The sequence below is a fragment of the Mus caroli genome, chromosome 17, assembly GCF_900094665.2.
Source record: "Mus caroli chromosome 17, CAROLI_EIJ_v1.1, whole genome shotgun sequence".
Classification (NCBI taxonomy): domain Eukaryota; kingdom Metazoa; phylum Chordata; class Mammalia; order Rodentia; family Muridae; genus Mus; species Mus caroli.
In genome coordinates this window covers 77,427,924-77,439,811 of record NC_034586.1, presented here as the reverse complement: position 1 = coordinate 77,439,811, position 11,888 = coordinate 77,427,924, and the positions used below count along the sequence as shown (strand labels likewise).

Sequence of the window (11,888 nt, the reverse complement as noted above, 5' to 3'; positions counted from 1 at the left end):
CTAGAAATGGCTATGTTGATGCTTGCAGATATCTATGAATATTCTAAAAACCATTCAACTATACACCTTAACCTAGTGATTGTGTGGTATATGGATTATGGGTCAATAAAGATGCTCTCTACAACAGAAATCTGAACTTGTACTGTTTGAATTCAAGGACAATAAAACTCAATCATTTTATCGACTGTGGTGCTAAGGACAGGCCATGAAACCCGAGACAAGGTGAATTCTGAGGCAGCTCTTCAAGAGGAAACAAGTGCCTTCCTGGGACTCTTGCCATTTATATAGAGTCACACGTATTATCTTTTTTCTGTATTTGCATACAGCTGAGACTTGAGTCCTAATGACTGTATCATCCTTCTGGATTTAGCCACTGATTCATGGTATTGGTATGAACTAAATGTTAGCAAAAGTATATACAGAGATAACTGTATCACTTAAATTTCTATTTCATAGTTAATTATAATGCTTTAAATCTTAAAAGAAACTATGTGTTTCACTATTCATTTGCCTCAAAGTTCTTTCTTTTTTGTAAAAAGGTAACTAGTCATACATTTTAATTAATTTTTAAAAATACAGCTTAAATAAGCAGAAGCTAACAATTTAAATATAATGAAGCTGCACAATGCAAATTTTATAGTTTTTCTAGAAAACTGTTAGTTTTTAAAATTGTTCATTATTTTATTTATTTACATTTCAAATATGATCCACATTCCCAGTTTCCCCTCCACAAACCCCCATCACACCCTTCCCCCTGCTTCTATGACAGTGCTTTAGCTCCCACCCATCCACTCCCACCTCACTGCCCTAGCATTCCCCTATGCTGGAGCATCAAGCCTTCACAGGACAAAAGGCTTCTCCTCCCATTGATGCCAGAAAAGGCCATCCTCTGCTACATATGCAGCTGGAGCCATGGGTCTCTCCATGTGTCCTCTTTGATTACTGATTTCGTCCCTGGGAGCTCTGGGGGAGGGGGGGTCTGGTTGGTTTATATTATTGTTCTTCCTATGGGGTTGCAAACCCCTTCAGCTCCTTCAGTCCTTTCTCTAATTCCTCCATTGGGTACCCGGTGCTTAGTCAAATGGTTGGCTACCAGCATGCTCCTCTGTATTAGGCAGGCTCTGGCAAAGCCTCTCAGGAGACAACCATATCAGGCTCCGGTCAGCAAGCACTTCTTGGCATCAGCAATAGTGACTGGGTTTGGTGGCTGCAGATGAGTCCAGGTGGCATAGTCTCTGGATGGGCTTTCCTTTCTCTGCTCCACACTTTGTCCCTGTATTTCCTTTAGACAGGAGGAAAAAATGGGAGACAGGTTTAGGTGAGGGAGGAGATGGGGGAGATGTACAGAGGGTCAGAAAATTGAACAGAGGTATGTAGCAGTGGGGGATGGGGAACTGGGGTAGCCAACAGAAAGTCTCAGATGCTAGGAAGGCAAGAGGCTCCCAGGACTCAATGGGGATGACATTAACTTAAATACCCCACAAAGGGGAGAGATAACCTATAGAGATCATATGATGAGGTTAGGCACAGCCTCAGGTTGAGGGATGGGACCACCCACCCTTCTAAAATTCTTTCAAATCTTGTATCATTTATTATGCCTTTTATTCTCAAAGAAAGAAAAATAATGATTGACTCATAACAGTATCCGTAATATTTTTTAATTGTCATGATTTTAAATAAGTATCAAATCCCATGTTTTGTATTAATATGCAAATTTGCAGCACAAAATAATGGCCAACATTCTCAAGTAACTGAAAATCCCAGGTTATCGGCTTAAATCAGAATGTTGTTGATATTTTAAAATTCTGTTCTTCCTATATCTACTCATTATCCACATGCACAATAGGCAATCTATGCTTTATAACTTCTTATACAATCAGAGACCTGCCAAGTTAATGATCACCAGTTGACAGTTAACTATCAATTATCCTTTTTTTTCATGTTGCAGTGCATTGGATTCTTCAATAAATACATGCTAAGGTTTGATTTGTATAGAGCAGATGTTTCTGGATGCTGGAGATGCACTGGTACATAATACCAAGTTCCTGTCCTATAGGAGCTAAAACTCAATAACCAAAGGCAGAAAAGTTAACGGGGGAATCATCATGAGTCTTTCCGAGTCTATGATAGAAGTAAAGGCTTCAGGGGAGATATTGAGTTGAGTCACAAGACAGAGGCTATGTTCATGTGAAACTGGAGTGTTTGTGTGTGTGTGTGTGTGTGTCTATGTGTGTGTGAATGTACTTTTGACAAAAGATGCAATCCACTTTGTGGAATGAACCCCTGCTGAATGTACCCTGAAAGAAACAGCATACTCAGACTACTGTTCTCGCTCCTTACTCTCAGAGTAAGGCAAATACATGTTGATCAATGAAGTCATAACCCCCTGAAGGTTCAAAGGAATCCTTTTGCTCTTTTTCCCTGGAAAGAACGTTATCTTTCTCATGAGATATTTAAGTGGCCTGTAAATCATCCCTGAAAGCAGGGAGGAAATAGAATCTCCTGAGACTATCGAGTCTCCTGAGAGTTCTCTTTCCCTAGAGTACTGCCCATTCGAGGCACATCAGGAAACTGGCCCATTTTGCTGCAGCCTCACCAAGAACATGCCAATTCAATTTGGCAAGCTCAAAATGGCAAACACAATTTGGAATACACAAGCACTCCATACCTTGGATGTTCCTAACATCAGAGCAGAATTCCCAAGAGTTTTGAAGTTCAGCCAGTCAAAGCAAATGTCTGCAAATCCTCTCGACAGAAAGCAGACACCCCATCGCTGTTATATTTAGCTGCAGAGTCACTGTGGGGCCTGTGTATCAATCACCTTGTAGAATAAATACCTAGCATCTTAAAATGCACTAAGATGCAACATTGTATTAGCCTGTGGAATAAAGTCTGTCCTTAGGAAAATGGCTGTTGTCTTGACAGGAGAGGGAGTAGAATGACATGATATAAACAGTACCATGCAACCAGTCAGAAAGGACCAGTGAGTGCAGTGATGACCAGAACCTTCCATCTGAGTTCATTATCTGGAATGCAGGCTTTAACATTAAGTCTGGTTCCCTCAGGCTCTCTGCAGCTACTCAGTGACAGCAGGAAGAACTGAAGGGTAGTAGTTTAATTCTGGTTTCTACTCTACTTGTGTTCCTGTGTAACATTTGTTCTAAAGTCTATATCTCACTTTGCTATAATTTGAGGCTTCAAGTTTGTTCTTCAAGGAGGAAGTTGGCAGAAAGAGACAAAGCCTGGGCCATTCTTTAACAGGTAAATAGAAACTTTCCTGGGAGGTCGCCTCTAGATCTGTTGAAACCTAATTGGCTGAAGCACTGTTACTTGGTCATCCCGAGATACAGGCACCAACTGAATAAAGGGTTTTGCTTAGGACTTAAGTAGAAAAAAAGACAAGGGAAGATTAAGATTTAACAGCACCTATAGCATAAAAATGGTTCCTGAGTTAGGTGGTCACAACCATGCCCAGTACTTGGCTACAGGAGGTTGGGTTTTTTTAATACCCTGTCTTAATATTTGTTGTAAATTAAAATTATCATTTTAATAGACTAGATCTGGTTTGCTGTAGAAATAAAAACTAATTAATTTATATATAAATATATATAGGATATATGTGTATACACATATATATGTGTATACACATATATATGTGTATATACACACACAGGTATATATATATATATATATATATATATATATATATATATATCCTATTAAACATCATCATTCCGAACCTGTTGCTTTTCTACAGTGTTGCTTTTTTACCAGTGAGATTCCTTAAGCTTTCCACCAATGCTTCTTGTCTGTACTTTCTTTTACTACATAGTTGTGTGTTATTAATTCTCTCTTCCCCAGAGCTCTTTTGATGCTCCTTTCTTTTTTATTTGTTTGTTTTGAGATAGGCTCTCCTATCCACAGCCCAGGCTGGCCGTGTAGTTAAGGATGACTTTAAAGTCCTGGTCTTCTTGCCTCCATTTCCCAAGTGCTGGGATTGGACGAAGGCATCCATATACCAGCTTGTCCTTTTTAATTTATAATAGAAGTTTTAAAACCAATTCAGATTTAAGAGTATTTTAGTATATGCGCATGTGCCTATATCACCTGCAGAAATTACCCTTAGTGAGAAGCAATAAAATTGATTTTTAACTAAAGCGAGTGAATCCGGGGATTAGTGCCGCACATTAGAGACATTGAGAATAAGAGGGATAACTCCACTTTTAAAACAAAACCTGAAAGATGAAAGCCTAAATTACAAATAAATAAAAAACAAACAAAACAAAGAGGCCCAGTCTACATGCCACTAAGAGGCCCCCTCTCTACTTGTCAGGGCAAGATTTATTCCCTGATTAGGGATTAAATCAGAGTAATATGTCACAAAAGCTTATCAGTGATAATGAACAAGCTTAACAATTCTTATGCATTTAGGCTTGTGTTCTGTAACAGTGAAACATTTTCTAAATCCTTTTTTTCTCACCCAAGTCTTACTAGCTTAACACACCTGCCACCTAATAACCTAAAAAACCTGCCTCTCCTGTCAGAGAGATCTTGACATCTTTGGCCCTCTGCTTTTCCTCTAAGGTGAATCATCGAAAGGGTTAAGAACCATTTCCAGTTAAATAAATGTCTCGAGAATAAACCTAGTAATTCTCATGTAGTGCAATAAGGGGGCAGTGTTCATTCAGCTACTATTCATTCATTCACTCAATCATTCATTCATTCATTCATTTAATAAATGTCTCTCAGGTCCCATTAGCATCTTATTACTAAGTCTCTCAGTGTGAAGAGGCTGGTAAGCAGCCAGAATCAAGCAAGTCCACACCCTGCAAACTTTGCCTTTGAATCAGGTAGAAATTGATTATACGCCAAAATCCGGAGAATATGACTGCCAATCTAAAGCATATTTGTAAGCGTGTGTAGTGGCAGAATTGTGGGTGGGAAACGGGCTGGCTGAAAGGATGTCTATATGTGTATTTTTATCACCCATGTGTCGGATGAGCCTGAGAGCTGCCAGATAGCTTCTCGACAGCTTGGCGTTACTGTCGGGAACAGGTCCATGTATGGAAGCGAAAGCCGAAAGGCACAGATAAGCTAAGAGCCAGCTATGCAGCCATGCTTAGAGACACTAAGGACAGACTTCCCGGGTCCTTTCTTTCTGGTCTATCTGGAGCAGCCTTCAGAGCTGGTCGGTTTCTCATCCAGCCCATGCAGACAGAGACGGCTTGACAGAGGTAGGTGCAAAGCTTTTATGAAACTTACATAAGAGATGATATGCGGCTACTCCCAGCAGAGCCCTTGATGTTCATAGGGGAGGATGCCAAAATATTTCTGAAAAAAAAATTAGAGAGAGACTGAGATTCAGGTTGAGGCTGATGACTGAGGTATTTGACACCAAGCAGGGGAGTTTAACTGCTGAGGGAAAGTAACAACCCAGATTGGCTGGCAAATTATATCTCTTTTTCCTGGGTCACTCATCATTTGGATTTGTATGAACCTAGTTTTTCCTTAATATTGCCAGCATGTTTTAGGATGGGCCACATGAGGCCCTGCTTAACTCTGTGTGCTTTAGGGTAGGGTGGGTGTAATGTTTGAGTTTTCTTGCATGTTCATTGGAAGCTAGCAAATACATGTGTGGCTAGTTCTTCTTGGATAAACAAGGGAAGGTTGGTAAAAGGCATTCTTATTTTTAGCAACTGAAGTCAGTTTTTCAGTTTTTCTCAGCAGCTCATAGATTGGTCACATCCTGTTTAAAGATTTCGGGTTCGTTCTCACAAGCATGTCACATGCGAGTCAAAATGGCTAAAGCTAGCTATATGTCCTGCATTTTTCTAAGTACTCTTGGCACTTTTTCTTCATTCTTCATTGTAGAGGTACAAAGCCTTAACCACGGGGGGAAAAAATCCTTCTAAATGTCATCATGGTTTTCTTAGTCACACTTTGACAATAGTGGCTTGCACCAGAATAGGAAAAGCTCCCACTCAGGAATTCAAGGTCAAAGTACCTACATAAAGACAAAGGTAACAACACAAGCATCTCTGTGACTAATTCAGTTTCTGGAAAACCAGTTAACCAGCCAATCATGTTCACTGCATTTTGAAATGCCATTCCAGATAGCTGCCAAACTGTGGTCATTAAAGGAAGGAGTTCTGTCAATACTGTGAGCAAAGTATATTTGCCAAACACTCATAAAAGTTATGAAAGAGATCATAAGGTATGATTTCCTACAAAATACATGTGCTTTTTGTAAGATGAAACTGAAATAATTATTATAAAGGATGATAAAATTTAGGCACTGGCTTTATCTTGTAAAGCACAATGTATGTATGAATCAAGTCAGATTTGACCAGACTCCCCACTTACTTTAGGTTTCAGTTGTGTGACATAACATGTTGCTGAGGGAGGGCAGAAATATTTAGCATGATTGGCTTTCTCCGGTGACAAATATAACATGGAAAATAATGAATGAATAAGTATAGTTTGCAATACCGAGCAGTGAAATGTTCTCTGGATATATTAGATTTCTGGGGAAAGGTTTGACAAATCTAGAGGAAGTATACATAGTGGTTTTTGTCTAAGCTGTGTTTCACTTCACTTAAACAAACAAAAAAAAAAAAAACAGGGAAAGAAAGGATATAGTTTTGCTTCAATGCTACAATATCACTATCAGGGTACAGAACTAAGGAATGGAATTTGCACTAAACTATTATTTTAATCTATCCGTTTACATTGGAAATATATTAAATTTATAACATATTTGCACTTAGCATTTTTCCTTCTAAGGTAGGTTAAACTGTACTAAACAATACTAATATTCTGGGAGAGGTAGAGAAAGAGGTAAGAGGAAAAAGAAGGGGAAAGAAAAGTAAAAGAAATGGAGAGGGGAGGGGAGAGGGACAGGGAAGGGATGGTGAAGAGAGGAATAGAGGAGAGGAGAAGGGAGGGAAGGAGAAGAGAGGAGAGGAGGAGAGAGGAAGACAGGAGGAAAGGGGAGGAAAGGAGAGCAGAAGAGGAGAGAGGTGAGGAAGAGCAAGAGGTTGTACATTCTTTACTAACAGAGCATAGCTGTCATAACTTTAGCTAAAGTGGAACAGGCCTGGAAGAGAACAAAAGAGTGGCTCTAAAATGCTTAACTAAACATCACATACCAGCTGGCTTTCAGAAAGAAACAGCACAGCAGGAACCCTCCCAGGTCTCAGTATATAGAAGGGTCATAGAGAGGCTGCTGATGCTGGCAGCAGTCCTGAAGAGGTGCAATACGTACCTGTTGCTGGCAATTTCTCTCTCATTTGCAAACCTCCAAGCACACTTCAAATTCACCCTCCTGTGAAATGTCTGTTGCCTGTTTGTCCCCCTGATAAACAAATCTAGGAAACAGCTTTACGTGATAGAAATGATTGGCTGCTATTTTTATGTGTAGTAGATAACATTAATGACAATCAAGCTCCTTGTCCTTCTGATTTGTGACATATATTTGAAGTTCCATATGTTTATACTATTTATATTGATCATATCTATCCCTCACTGCCTCCCTCCAACTTTACCTAGAGCATGCATGCACACCATCTCGCTCTAAGGTTGATATCCAACCCAAGGAGAAAAGTCAAAGTGCTATGATTTTATTTTGTCAACTTGACACAAGCTACAGTTATCTAAGAGAACCATCAGTTGAAAAAAAATGCCTCCATCAGATTGCCTGCAAGCAACTCTGTAATGCATTTTCTTGATTAATGATTGACAGGGTTGGGGGCAGTGCTAACTTGGACAGGTGGTATGGAGCTTCATATGAAATCAGGCTGAGCAAGACATGTAGAGAAAAATCAGTAACCAGTGTCCCTCATGTCCTCTGCTTCAGCTCCTGACTCCAGGCAGGAGTCCTCCCTTAACTGTCTTCCCTGACTTCCCTCAATAATGAAATGTGACCTGAGACTTGTAAGATGAAATAAACCTTTATTACCCAAGTTACTCTTTTGTTTTTTTGTTTTGTTGGTTTTTGGTTTCTGGTTTGTTGGTTGGTTGGTTTTTTTGTTTGGTTTGGTCTTGTTTTTTATCATGATCTTTTATCATGGCAATAGAAACCCCAAGTCAGAGAGGAGAGTAGAGCCTCAGTGACTCACAACCTCCTCACCATTGCGATGTGACTATGCATTACAGAAAATTGATTCTAAGCTCTTACTCTGTGAGAACTAAAGTGTTTCATACAAGAATGGAATGGATTTAATGTTGTAGGTTAGAGGAACCTGAAGTGACAGAAGTTAACATGTGTCCAGATAGCACACAACACAGATTTGATGGTTTTTGTCTTCATTGTGGAGCCAGAAAGGGTACATTGTGCTCCTGTGTGATTTATTATTTCATAATAAGTACAATGTGCGCAAGAGGTTTGAAGGGGAATGATGGAAATGAAGAGACTCTTTAGGAGAGCAAGAGTTATTGTGGGTTTTAGTGGAAAAATACCATTAGTTATTGTTAAAAAAAAAATCCTAAACAACTTTATTTGCTGGGGTGCTTAAACCGGAGACATTGATTGGTTCCAGGCATAACATTCAAAATCTCAAGAAGGTTAAAAAACAAAATTACAAACAACATAAGACTTAAGGAACCATCTACTGGGGGGAAATTTGAAGAACAGGGAGACTTATTTCTGCAGGTTGATGAATAACAGTGGAAATTCCCTAGACCTTCAGGTCATAAGTGAACTGCCCTGCCCAAGTAACACCTCTTTCACCTACTTAAAGTTACATATCCTCTCATGTTTAGGGATTAGGAAAAACATACATCAAAACATTACTCCAGATATTTTTAAACTACACAAATAATCAAAGGGAGAAGGTGGCACTTAGCACTATTTAGAAGGAGCCATTTTTCTCTTCCAGTTACTGTTACTTCCTGACTGAATCGTGGTTCTCAACTCTGTCTGCCATTTTGTGTCTCTTAGGGAAGGTGAACCTCAGCCACACCTCTGATGAACTGAATAGTCTGGTGGGGAGCAGACCGGGGTAGTTCAGTTTCTGAACACACCCCCACGAAATTCCAACATGCAGCCAAGACTAAGAATCACTGCTTGCAATAAAAACATAATAAAGTTTAGTTTATTGTAACAAAGGGAATGAAATGTCTATGGCTGAAGATTATAAAACAACAATAAAAGCCAGGGTTTGTAGGAAATGTTTGAAAATGCCAGTACTGGAGAGGCAGAGATAGGGGAATATTAGGTTTTAAACCAATTAGGGCTACCTAGTCTCTCTGGGAGAGAGAGAAGGTAGGAGAGAGAGACAGAGAAAAATCAAAGGATAGCCTATGTAATATTTGCTGATGAGAAGTTCTTATTAAAAGCTCCAGCAGATGTAAATAGAGCTTCTTGTCTATAGATGGAATTGCCTTAGATATTTGATGTGTTTCATACTCTTTAGCCTAAATCCTGTGTGAACACTAGCCACAATTATTAAAATATATAAACTATGCATATTGACATTATGGTTCTTAACTGTTACTGCTAGATGAAATTTCATATTGCTTAACAAATCATCACACAGCTATCTTGGATGGCTATATCACTTCTGGTAGGAGTAATTTTTTTAAAAACTGTGCAGGTTTCTGTAATGAAAAATTACACCATTTCCCTTTTGTCTTTCCAGTCAGGACCAAGAACTCTGGGGAGAGGGTGTGCATAACTTTATGAAAAAAATGTTAATATTAATTTACCTTAAAAAATATACCAAAAATGTGTAAAGATAAACATCACTTTAGGGCTGTTAATGTGGTTCAGTGAATAAACTGCTTGCAGGCATGGGAGCCCTGTTCAGTCTCCAAGACATACTTAAAACATCCTGTCATGGTTGCCTACATTTGGATGCCATTATTGAGGAAATCAGGAGAGAAAGATCACGGGCAAGTCTGTGAGGAGAGGCAGTTGTTAGGATGCTGAGCACTAAGGGTGCTTTGTAGATTCAGTGTGAGTTTCAGCCTGCCTCTTTGGTGTGTTATTGACTCTATAATTTGAAAAGTGAACCCTGAACCCAGTCAATATAATTCTCAACTTTCTCTGAAATCATAACCACCTTCTAAGGACAAGTTTGCAAAATACTAATAGTATCTTACAACAACTCATGATTATATCATCCTTATAAGTAATATGTGTTTCCCTTAAGTCTGACTCATTTTCTGATCACTAAGTATGCTAAGAGAAGAGTGGTCACATTTCTAGAAGAGTAAAGATGACTTCTTTTAAGTTTCTTGAATGATTCGGCATTCTGAGATGAATTGTTTTAAGATTCTGGTTGATGAAGACCATTAAATTACTTTTTTATTCTGAATCATACCAAGGTGAGCCTAAACATTAACACTTCCAGCAACAAAAATACACACAGATGTATATGGAAGTATTAATATTTTATTTTATCAGTTTTTATTTTATGTGTATATGTGTTTGCCTACACACACAAACACACACACACACACACACGTGTGTGTGTATATATACATATGTATATATCATATATGAAATGCCATTATGGGACACTCTCAATAGCAAGGTATTAAATTTAACGTCAAGAAACGTGTCTACCAGACTATCTGCAAATCCTAACTAAATTTACTACTGTGTTATCCATAGGTATGAAGCACATTCAGTGGGATGAAAATTATTTCATGTGTTGAAAGCCTAAGTTCAAGATCAAACAAATTGATAGTCAAACACCAACTATACAGCTTTGTTAGCATGTTGAAGGCAAGTTACTAAAATCTATCTTGATAGATGTTGAATCCTTACTATTTTCTCCTCACACTTACAAGAAAATAGCAGCCAGGCGGTGGTGGCGCACGCCTTTAATCCCAGCACTTGGGAGGCAGAGGCAGGCGGATTTCTGAACCAAAAAAAAAAAAAAAAATAGCATGCACTCATTCATTAACCCTGACCAATACCCTATGAGGAAATCATCCACATTACTGATGATGTTGCCAATGCCCAAACAACTAAATAATGTGCCTAACATCACACAGGGAACTAACAAGGCAGAATAAGAAGCCTATGCTTAGTTTCTGCCATACACCATCCAATAATAGTTTCATAAAAGTAAGAATTAATCAAATTAATATGTGAAAAGTAGTCTGTATAGTACTGTCAAGTGCTTAGAACAAAATGACGCTGTTTTGGATTACATTTATTTAATTTCATATGTTTAATAAACTAATCACTTGAAATGCTCCTTCCAAGTGTCGGCTAATTAAGAAGCAATATTAATTGCTCTACAAAATTTAATGTCACATGGACATTCTTCTGAAATGGAAACTAAACCATTCTTTGTGACTGTATTTGCATCCTTATCATGGCTGTCATACTGCTCACATTTGAATAAATTGTACAGAAATTCTAGTCATCCTTTCCAGCCCTCTTCAATGTCATAGAGCATGGGAATTCGGATAAAAATAAGATAAGAATCTTTAAAAGGAAGTATTATAATTCTCCCATATGTGTTAAATCCCATTTAAATTCAAATTCACAAATATAAACCCAAGAACAAAAACCCACTTGATGTTCAACTTACATTTTAAATTACACTTATGAGCTCAGGACCTCTGGAAATTGAATGTAAAATATGCACCAATATTGTGAGTCATGCACTTAGTTCAATAAAACTTATGATAAAAACTAAAACTAAAGCAATAAAAATTGGTTAGATTTTTGCAAGAAGATATAATGAAAGCTCTTCTTTTCTCCTCCTTCTCCTCCTCTCCTCATGAACATGCAGAGGACTATGTCAAATCCACTTCCTAACGCACTTGTATTTCCTATGTACACATTCACAATCGCTTATTATGTTGTTTCCCTAGAGGTGGTTTTGCTATTTTAACATAAGTACTCTTTTGCTGAGAGAGAGAGAGAGAGA

The 11,888-nt window shown here is 38.4% G+C and overlaps 1 protein-coding gene across 12 annotated transcripts in view; it reads left to right on the top strand.

The window, feature by feature from the left end:
- Positions 1–5,081: 5,081 nt before the first annotated feature.
- The window catches only part of Slc8a1 (solute carrier family 8 member A1), a 350,559-nt gene continuing 343,752 nt past the window's right edge, over positions 5,082–11,888 (top strand). For 6 of the 12 annotated variants that reach the window (XM_021185828.2, XM_021185833.2, XM_021185834.2 and 3 more), the window contains exon 1: positions 5,083–5,234. The gene's annotated coding sequence lies outside the window, so the exon portion shown is untranslated. Of the gene's footprint in view, positions 5,235–11,888 lie in introns of all 12 variants that reach the window. The other 6 variants (XM_021185835.2, XM_029471276.1, XM_029471277.1 and 3 more) reach the window with 3 other exon arrangements.